At 40.7% G+C, this 8,905-nt stretch overlaps 1 long non-coding RNA gene across 1 annotated transcript; it reads left to right on the forward strand.

The window, feature by feature from the left end:
• The first annotated feature begins 265 nt into the window (after window positions 1-265).
• On the forward strand, window positions 266-8,287 carry LOC127574535 (uncharacterized). The gene is made up of 3 exons (XR_007956917.1): window positions 266-717; window positions 2,048-2,230; window positions 8,146-8,287. It is a non-coding gene; the product is annotated as an uncharacterized LOC127574535 (long non-coding RNA).
• The last annotated feature ends 618 nt before the right edge of the window (window positions 8,288-8,905 follow it).

Raw genomic sequence — 8,905 nt, forward strand, 5'->3', positions numbered from 1 at the left:
TTATGACCTTTGTCATTCCTGTGCATGAGTAAGATCTCACAAACAACAATGGGAGAGCAAAGGTAATTTGTTTCCAGTGATATTGATTGAGGGATAATTATTGACCAGAGCAGGAGAAAATTCCCCATTAAACTTTGAAATTCTGGCGTACTTGACAGTTATGCAAACAAGTCATGTGGTCTAAGGATGTAATGACATCATCATGAGGTAAGCATCACCCAGCAAGGGGACTGGAGTGTGGTGGTAGAGTTACTGAACTAGCAGCTGGAGTTTCAGATCAATCATCCAGGGACATTGAATCCTACCGTAGCATTTAAATTCAAGAGATTAAATTAACCTGGGATTCTTAAAAAGGTGGTCTTTGTTAAAACAACCATGAAACTACCAGACTGCTGTAAAAACCTATTTGATTTACTAATGTTCTTCTTACTGGTCTGGCCTGTATGTGACTCACAACCCATTAATACGATTGACTTTTACCTCACTCCTCAGTTCTAGGGGAAGTGGTGATAAAAAATAAATACTGTTATTGCCAGTGATAGCTTCATGCTGTGAACAAATAAATGAGTTCTTTGCCATTTGAATTAGAATAAACACCCTTGTTGGAGATCTTCCATGCTAAAACTGTTATTACAAGTTGAACTTACTCCAGCTGCATCAAGGTCCACCTGCAGATACGTTATAATTGGCAAAGAGGATCGGAAATCTAATAAAAAGGTCAGTGTTGTATCTTTAAGTAAAGCATTCTTACCTTGTGAGTTCTGTGCAAACTGCGAAAATGGGCCCTGAATGTTTAATCTCCCAAGCACAGACTCAGTGTACCAGGAGGAAGTCCAGGCAGCTGTGAGGCAGCAGTAATCATTTTTATAGATGCGCAAACTGATCATTAACATAAAATTAAGCCAAGGAAGACAAGTACAATCTTACGACTGCAAATAGTGAAACAAGTTGAGAGTGAAAATGCAAACACATTAGAGGCTTGATTACTGCTACAATGTTTTGGTGGGGAAAGAGGGAAAATGGCACCTGAAACATAAACAGGCTTCATAGACAGCCAGGGATATTATTATTAAGAGTAAGGGCCTAGAAATGAACTGGTCAGTCAGAAATTAAGCAGGTATTAAGATGCAGGAAAGTGGGTAGAGGAGGACAGAATGAAAGGCAAGGTCTGTGAGAGAATTGAAGGGAGGAAGTGTGAAGTGACAAAACCATTGATAAGATAAGGTATCTTTATCAGTCTCATGTACATCAAAACACACAGTGAAATACTTCTTTTGTGTAGAGTGTTCTGGGGGCAGCCCGCAAGTGTTACCATGCTTCCGGTGCCAACATAGCATGCCCACAACTTCCTAACCCATACGTCTTTAGAATGTGGGAGGAAATCGGAGCACCTGGAGGAAACTCATGCAGACACTGGGGAGAACGTACAAACTCCTTACAGACAGTGGCTGGAATTGAACCCAGGTCACTGGTGCTGTAATAGCATTACGCAAACCGGTATACTACCCTGCCTGCCCAATACGGGCCTAATGCAGGCTGATGGGATCAGCGTAGACAGGCATCATGGTCAGCACAGACAAGGTGGGCCGAAGGGCCTGCCTCCGCGCTGTATAACTCTATGACTCTATGAAGCACCCACAGAGCAGTCCAGACATCAGCACTGACGTGGTGTCCCAAGGGTTAGAATCACAGAGTCACACAGCACAGAAACAGGCCCTTCGGCCCAACCGGTCCACGCCGACCAAGGTACCCATCCAAGCCAGACCCATTTGCTTGCATTTGGCCCGTGTCCCTCTAAACCTTGATAGTGGAGAATAGTCACTGGGGAATAATCATTTCAGCCTGCACTGGGAATTGATTTCTTCCTATCTTGGCTCTACTTTTCCAATTAATCCTGTGGAATTCTGACGCTCTGCCACTTTAACATTTCCCAGTATTCTGGCCCCAGCTACCGTATTTTCAGTATGGATATCCAGCGGATATTTTCAAGTGATTTTTTTAATTAATGATAAATGTTTGATAGTGGTTCCTTTTATTTTTTTTTCAGGTGCTTTTGAGTATCTGAGACATTCACAAATATTCAAATTCTTTGAATGTTCTGACAGCCAATAAGCCTGGACACTTTGCTACCAAAGCATTTTGGTGAGCAGACCTTGATATTTATGCTCTGTGATGCCTCGTCAATCAGCACAACAACAACATCAAGATGCAGCTGAAAGGTCTGCTGCAGGTAAGTGCACATTGAGAGGGCACTGGAGCACTGAGGGCTGGTGGTTCATAACTCCCAGGAAATTCCATCCCATATCTCTGACAATAGCTCAAAGGTTGAAAAAATGTGAAAATGCACTTTTAATCATTCACTTTCAAAGGAAAGAAGGTTGACTGACAACTACTAAGAATTGTCATATTGTTGAAAGAGTGCTTACATTGTTAACCACTTGGGTAATCTTCTGTGGCATTTCATGAACAATTAATGTGTAAATGCAAGAAATGTAAAAGTTACAAGGAACTTAAACATACGTTGCCAAGTTATTAATGCCTGTTATTTGCAATAAAAGATGTATCTTTTTCTGACTATAAGTTCACATATAATTTGCGTATTAATGGCACATGTCCTTGACATAACATAGAAATTTCTGGAGTGGTCGGTGATAAGGGACACTTACAGTAGTTCAATAGTATAATGGTTATGTTACTAAACCAAAGAGATGAACTATTGGTCCAGTGACTGAGTTCATATCCCATCACAAAAGCAGGGAATAGAAATTGAAATAATTAAATAAAATCCAGAATTTAAAAATTTGCAACAGTAATGGTGATCACGAAGCTATCCAAACCTCCAAAGTCTTACAGGTTGCATGTATTTCCAATGATAATTTAAATCTTTTGCAGTCTTATGGCCTTAAGTTTGAAAATCTAACAGAAAACGATATTTCAGGGTGATAATAAACCATGGAATTAGTGTCTGTATGTGTGCACCTTACGGAGAAGTTGTGATGCAGGAGAGCATATGATGAGAGGGAATGCATGTCTAAGGTAGGGATGGAGGAGCAGCAAGGAATGGGGCCTGTAATAGTGGGGCAATCTGCAGGAGTAAATTGTCAATAATGACACCCAATGTGCAGTACCATGCCATAAAACCATATCACTCGTCAGGATCAGTATTCAGCTAAAGAGGTTCCAGCAATACATTAGGAGGAACTCTCACCCCCTATCCTCAGTATCAGTACACTGTTGAAAGATCCCCTCCAGCATTCCACAAGGAAGAACCCCACTCCCCACCCTGGAAGGCCAGTACACTGTTGAAAGAATCCTGCCCACCTAGTAGGGCCACTAGACTGTGGATGAACTTCCCACAGGAAAGGGGGAAAGGAGATGAAGAGAGAGGAGAGAAGATGGTAGATGAAAGGGAGAGTCAGACAGAGAGAGAAACAAGATGGGTAGGGGAGAGGGAAGGAATATTGGGGGGGAGTGTATGGCTAAGAGGAGGGAAGGATGAAGAGGGAAGGAGAGAAGAGCAATGTGGGAGAGTGTGAGGGGGTGACAGAGAGGGGAATGGGTGTGATTGAGGGAGACCAAAGGGACTAAGAGTGGTGAAAAATCGAGAGCAGACGTGGGTGGGAAAGAGTGAGGATGGGGATTTATAATTAATCAATAGTTTTTGCCATAATTTGCATTATTGTTAAATTTCATAATTTGCTTTAAGTTGTGACCATAGTTACTTAGGAATTCAAAATCAAAAAACTCCAATAATGGAAATCCAAAATAATAACAGACGTTGCTGGGAACACTTAGTAGGTCAGAACGCATTTGTGAAGAGAGAAAAAAATATTTCAGGCCATCCTGGGAAAGTGAGAAAACAAGTTAGATTAAAGTTGCAGAGAGGCTGGGGGATGCACAGATGATGGTTGACTTTCTGGATATCTCTGTTATATGTCAATTTGGAGGGAACTACCATTGGACAATAAATATTGATTTAGCCAACAATGACCATTTCCTGTGAACAAATATTAAAAAAAGAGTGACGGTGTAGCGGCTGCTACCGCAATGTGAAAAAACAAGACACTAGTCAAAGGGTTTCAGAACAAGAACTGGTTTATTTTCCCGCCTTGTGCGGGCCTCTTAAGAGAGCCTGTTCCCGCCCACTCAAAATGGCAATGACGTATAAGCTGCGTCATCAAATCTTTCCCACGCGCGGGTTCTCCCTGTCGCTCAGGGAAGAAGAAGGCCCACCGCCACCTTGGGTCTCGCCGCTCCGGCGACGTGCGACCCGACCGCCGAGCCAGTTCGCTTGCTCGGACAGTGAGTCGCTAAAACAGACAATATTTAAAATCAGGATGGTGTGTGACTTGGAAGGAATTGACTGGCTTATTGAACATTGCCTTGTCTAAGAACAAATGTGACATGAAGAGCATTGAAATAGTTAACAGAGAATGAAGAGGTGGGGAGGGGAAGCTCTGTTAATCTCAAGGAAGAAGAGCTATAGCTATAGACTGGGTTCTTGTGAGCCTCCTCTGCACATCACCTTTTTCAATCAGATTTTGTCTTAGGCCTTGATTTCCAAACTTAATTGTGGTATTATGTTACGCGAACTGTGTTGGTGTAATACACCAGTTTGATGCTTTTGTCTGTGAAGCATGCAGAAGGAATGTATAAGCAATATATGACAGAACTCCAGGGATGGTTCAGGTGGGTGGCAGCTCTTCCAACAGAAAGCAGTCTGCAGGAGGGGAGGTCAGGGGAGATGAGGTGTCAGTAGAGACAAGTGAACCCGACAGCTCTTATCGTGTAATCTAGTATGACCCAGAGTATAAACAGGCCTTTAAATAGCCACATCCCTGTGGTTTGTTCAAATCTGCTCAGTTATTCTCAGTTCACTTAAGTTCTTGTTTACCTCAAGTATATAAGATCTTAGAGTAACTCCATGGAGAGGCTTGGTGTTCATCTTGAATCCCAGTTCAACATTCCTCTTTGTTGTTTGTTAACTCCCTCTATTCGTCTCCTTTGCTTCTATGTCTACATACATCTCCCTCCCTCTCTCTCTCTCTTTGTGTGCATGCCCATCGCACTACATTTTCTTCCTTACTGTCCATCCCCCTCACCCTCACTATATTTCATTCTCTCTCCTGCATGTATATGGGTGTATGTGAGTACCTCTCTCAGCCTTCATACTGCCTATCTTTATGTCTCTCTGTCTTGCTGTTTGTGACTTTCTCATTTTCGTGTGTGTGTGTGTGTGTGTGCGTGTGTGTGTGTGCGTGTGTGTGTGTGCGTGTGTGTGTGCGTGTGTGTGTGCGTGTGTGCGTGAGTGCGTGTGCCTATATGTATGCATTTGTCTTTCCCTCTTTCTGTACCAATGTATTTCTCTCTGACTTGCTGTCTATGTGTGAACTCTCATTGTCCATCCCTCAATGTGTCTCCTTTTCTCACCACCTGCCCGCAGCTGTGCTCCTTCCCTCACTGATTACATGTTTGCATCTCTTCCATTCTCTGTCTTTTTGCCTTTTATGCATCCAAGAACTATGTAAGCTAAATTCCCATCAACTTTTGCCAAAATTACAGCAACCTAATGGGAAAGGTCCCAAGGAAATTCCAAATGCTGGCATTCCAACTTCGGAGTAATCTGCCAGGACATTACAGACTTTCAAAAGAATTGGAGAAACATCTGATGACAACAGAATAAAGGTTATGGGGTCAGTTGAAAGTAGAGAAAAACAGCCATTCCTGAGGACGTGGTACTTTTACCAATAGCCTGCAATGGGTTGGGATGACTTGGGCAGTAATAATTCATTTTGCAAAAATCAATGTAATATTAATCCAGATCTGTTTCAAAGTGGTTCCAATAAGTTAGTTGCAATTTTTATTTTCTATGTGTAGCTTGCCCAAATCTCAAGTGGAATGAGTTTGGACGCTTATATGCACTGATGGGACCACAGCACAACAGATTATGGAATCACATAGGAAAGAAGGTCATTTAGACCATTTGGCTCTAATGCTTTCCACGTAGCAAGGAAACAAGCTCTCTGGCCACCTTGTCCATCCTGACCATCTGGCTTCCTGCCACCGCTGGCACTCCAGCCCCTATCATAAGGAGGACCAGAAAACTTATATGGATCACAGATTAGAAGGTTGGAAGTGCTACCCATTCAGAGGGAATCTTATCTACCTGTCCTGTTGTCTATACAGTTAAATAAATTCATCAATTCTGTGCTTTATTCCAATGATATAATGTCCTCTGGTTAAAAACTTACCATACAATTCAAATAGTTTTTCTCAATTTACCCCAAACCTCATTTCAACAAAATGCCTCCTAATTCTGAGTACTTCCACCAAATCTTCTGTAGGCCTTCTGCAACCCAGTGAAAAGAGCTCTAGTTTCTAGTTGCTCTACAAAATTAAAAGCTCCCATCATTGTTGGCACAGTAACTCTCTTCTTGCACTCTACCCATGGCACTGACATATTTCTTAAAGTAGGGTATTCAAACTGGAGACAATGCTCCAACTGTGGCCTACAGAAGGCAGAGGTTTGAGGGATTGCAGTATGTTTAAAGTAATGGTCTAAAAATTTTAAAAATCATAATAAATGATAGTGACCTTCCTATAACCTCCAAAGAATAACTTGGACACATAATCTGATTACACAAATGTCACCACTGAATTTAAACGACTGCTAGATTCATTGTTGACAATATCCTACTCCGCATCTATGTATAGTAACTGGACACATTCAAAGATGCAGTATCACGCTGAAATAGACTTTGATTTATCCACTCTGGGGATGTGGGTGGCCCTGACATTATTGGTCATTTTCAGAGCTGAGTGGTTTGCAAGGCCAGTTCAGAGCCCAATTCAGAGTTAGGCACACCTGGATGAGACTGGAGTCATATTAGAAGACAGACAGTGTAAGGAAGGCACATATTCTTCCATAAACCAATATCAGTGAAGAGTTGGATTTTTACATCAAACCAATAGCTTCATCATTTCTTTTACTTTACTATCTTTTATTTTGAAAATATTGAAAACCTGAATTCTAAGTCTCAAATAGTTTAGGTTCAATCTAGTTTAGGGATGCAGGAATATACTCACTGCACTACCGTGCTCATTTTAATTGTGATCAACAAGTCAGCAATGACTTGCCAAAAGCTGTTTTGTTCCAGGTAAATTTGTATAACAGGTTAAACAGGCGTGAAAGTAAATCAATAAGCTTTTTCCATTGCTTTCTTTCTGATTTTCTCCTGAAGAGACTGAACCATTCTGGAGACCCTCAGTTGGATTCCTAGTCTTTAGCCCAGATCACCTTTGTCATTTTTAGCCTAACCATGGTTTAAGAGCTGTTTAAGTGAGGGATGTTGAAGCCAGAGCATCAATTTCCTTGCATTTGTCTATCCATGATACATGCAAAAGCAACTCATATCAGTTTACTGCACTCAGCAATTAATTTGCTTCTTCTCAGTGTAACCAAACTGCTTGTGTTACCACTCCACACTTTCTGAAAGACCAAGCAGCTGGAGTGGTCTTCCCAATGAATCATTACAAATTTGCAGATTTTTTTTAAATATCCACTTATTGGATGTGGACATCATTAATAAGGCCAGCATTTAAATGTCTACATTAGCATTTCTCCAGTGTGTATTATATATAGAAGGTCACCATGACTTTTTTAGCATGATCACCCATCTCACAAAAGGTTAAGGGCAACAGGTGTTGGGAGCATATTCATCTCCATTTTCCTCTCAGTTACTGACCATTCTAAGTTGGGCATAAACCAACACTAATCTTGGGTTCAAATCAAACCTGCGTTGTGGCAGCATCTTCAGCACATGGTTTGCAGGATATCAAGAAGTCAAACCACTGTTAGTTTCTCAAGGATAGCTTATGGTGTGCTAGTGATATTCAGATCTTGAATTTAAAAAGTTCTCTTGTCTCCTGCCAAGTAGACTGCCAATAGTTAATTAGAAACTACATTGTCTCCGCATGGTAGGTTTTCTACAGGTGTTAAACCTTTCCTTGGAATGCATTTGGGTGTGCAGTCATACATCTTCCAATGTGCTAGATAATAATCAAAGAAACCATTTGGTACTGTGATCTTCAAACCTTTATTTCAAAACATTTGCAAGCACACTGTAACTACTTGTTTTTTTTCAGCAACCCTAGAAGAACTACGATCCAAGATTACTCAGAAAGAAGAAACATATCCATTAAAGTATTTAAAATTACCCAACTATCTAACAATAAGCAGGTTTCTTTCCAATTAACTTTGAAGTTAGCATATGAATGAATGCTTGCAGTTTGTTTCTTCAACCTCAATACAAATTGATTACTTTGAACATTATAATGTACCCAAAGCCTGCTGGTCCAGCAAATTTTGATCAAGTTTGTACACATACCCTCTTGATAAAGAACTGGTCCTTATAGCAATCTAGGCTTAGGGTCTTTATCATTCATGCAGGAATCTCCATTTTAGCAAAACATTAGCATCATTACAGTGTTTGACATTTCCACTTTCAACCAATTTTTCTGATCATGATGAAGTAGTAGTGCTGCAGCATAAGTCAATGGTTTTTGGAGAGGAGTAGTGAACTTTGAAGATGGTGAAAAATACTTAGACGAACCTAAAAGGACAAGGAATAAAAAAGGAAGCATTCATCAGATATTCTACATAATGAAAAAAGCAATTCTTTTTGATATGAATATTCTTGTTATGATTGTTTTGATGAAGTGAGACAGAACATTACAAACGAATGCTTCGCCTTTTTAAAAAAATAATCAAAGCAGTACATCAAGGAGTCCGACTTGCTTCAGGATCACCTACTACATTCATTGATTTTATAAATTAAGAAGACGGAAGCTGCTCTGACAAAGTTCAACACTATAACTGAAGACCATACCTTCAGGGAAACTTCAG

The sequence above is a fragment of the Pristis pectinata genome, chromosome 9, assembly GCF_009764475.1.
Source record: "Pristis pectinata isolate sPriPec2 chromosome 9, sPriPec2.1.pri, whole genome shotgun sequence".
Taxonomy (NCBI): domain Eukaryota; kingdom Metazoa; phylum Chordata; class Chondrichthyes; order Rhinopristiformes; family Pristidae; genus Pristis; species Pristis pectinata.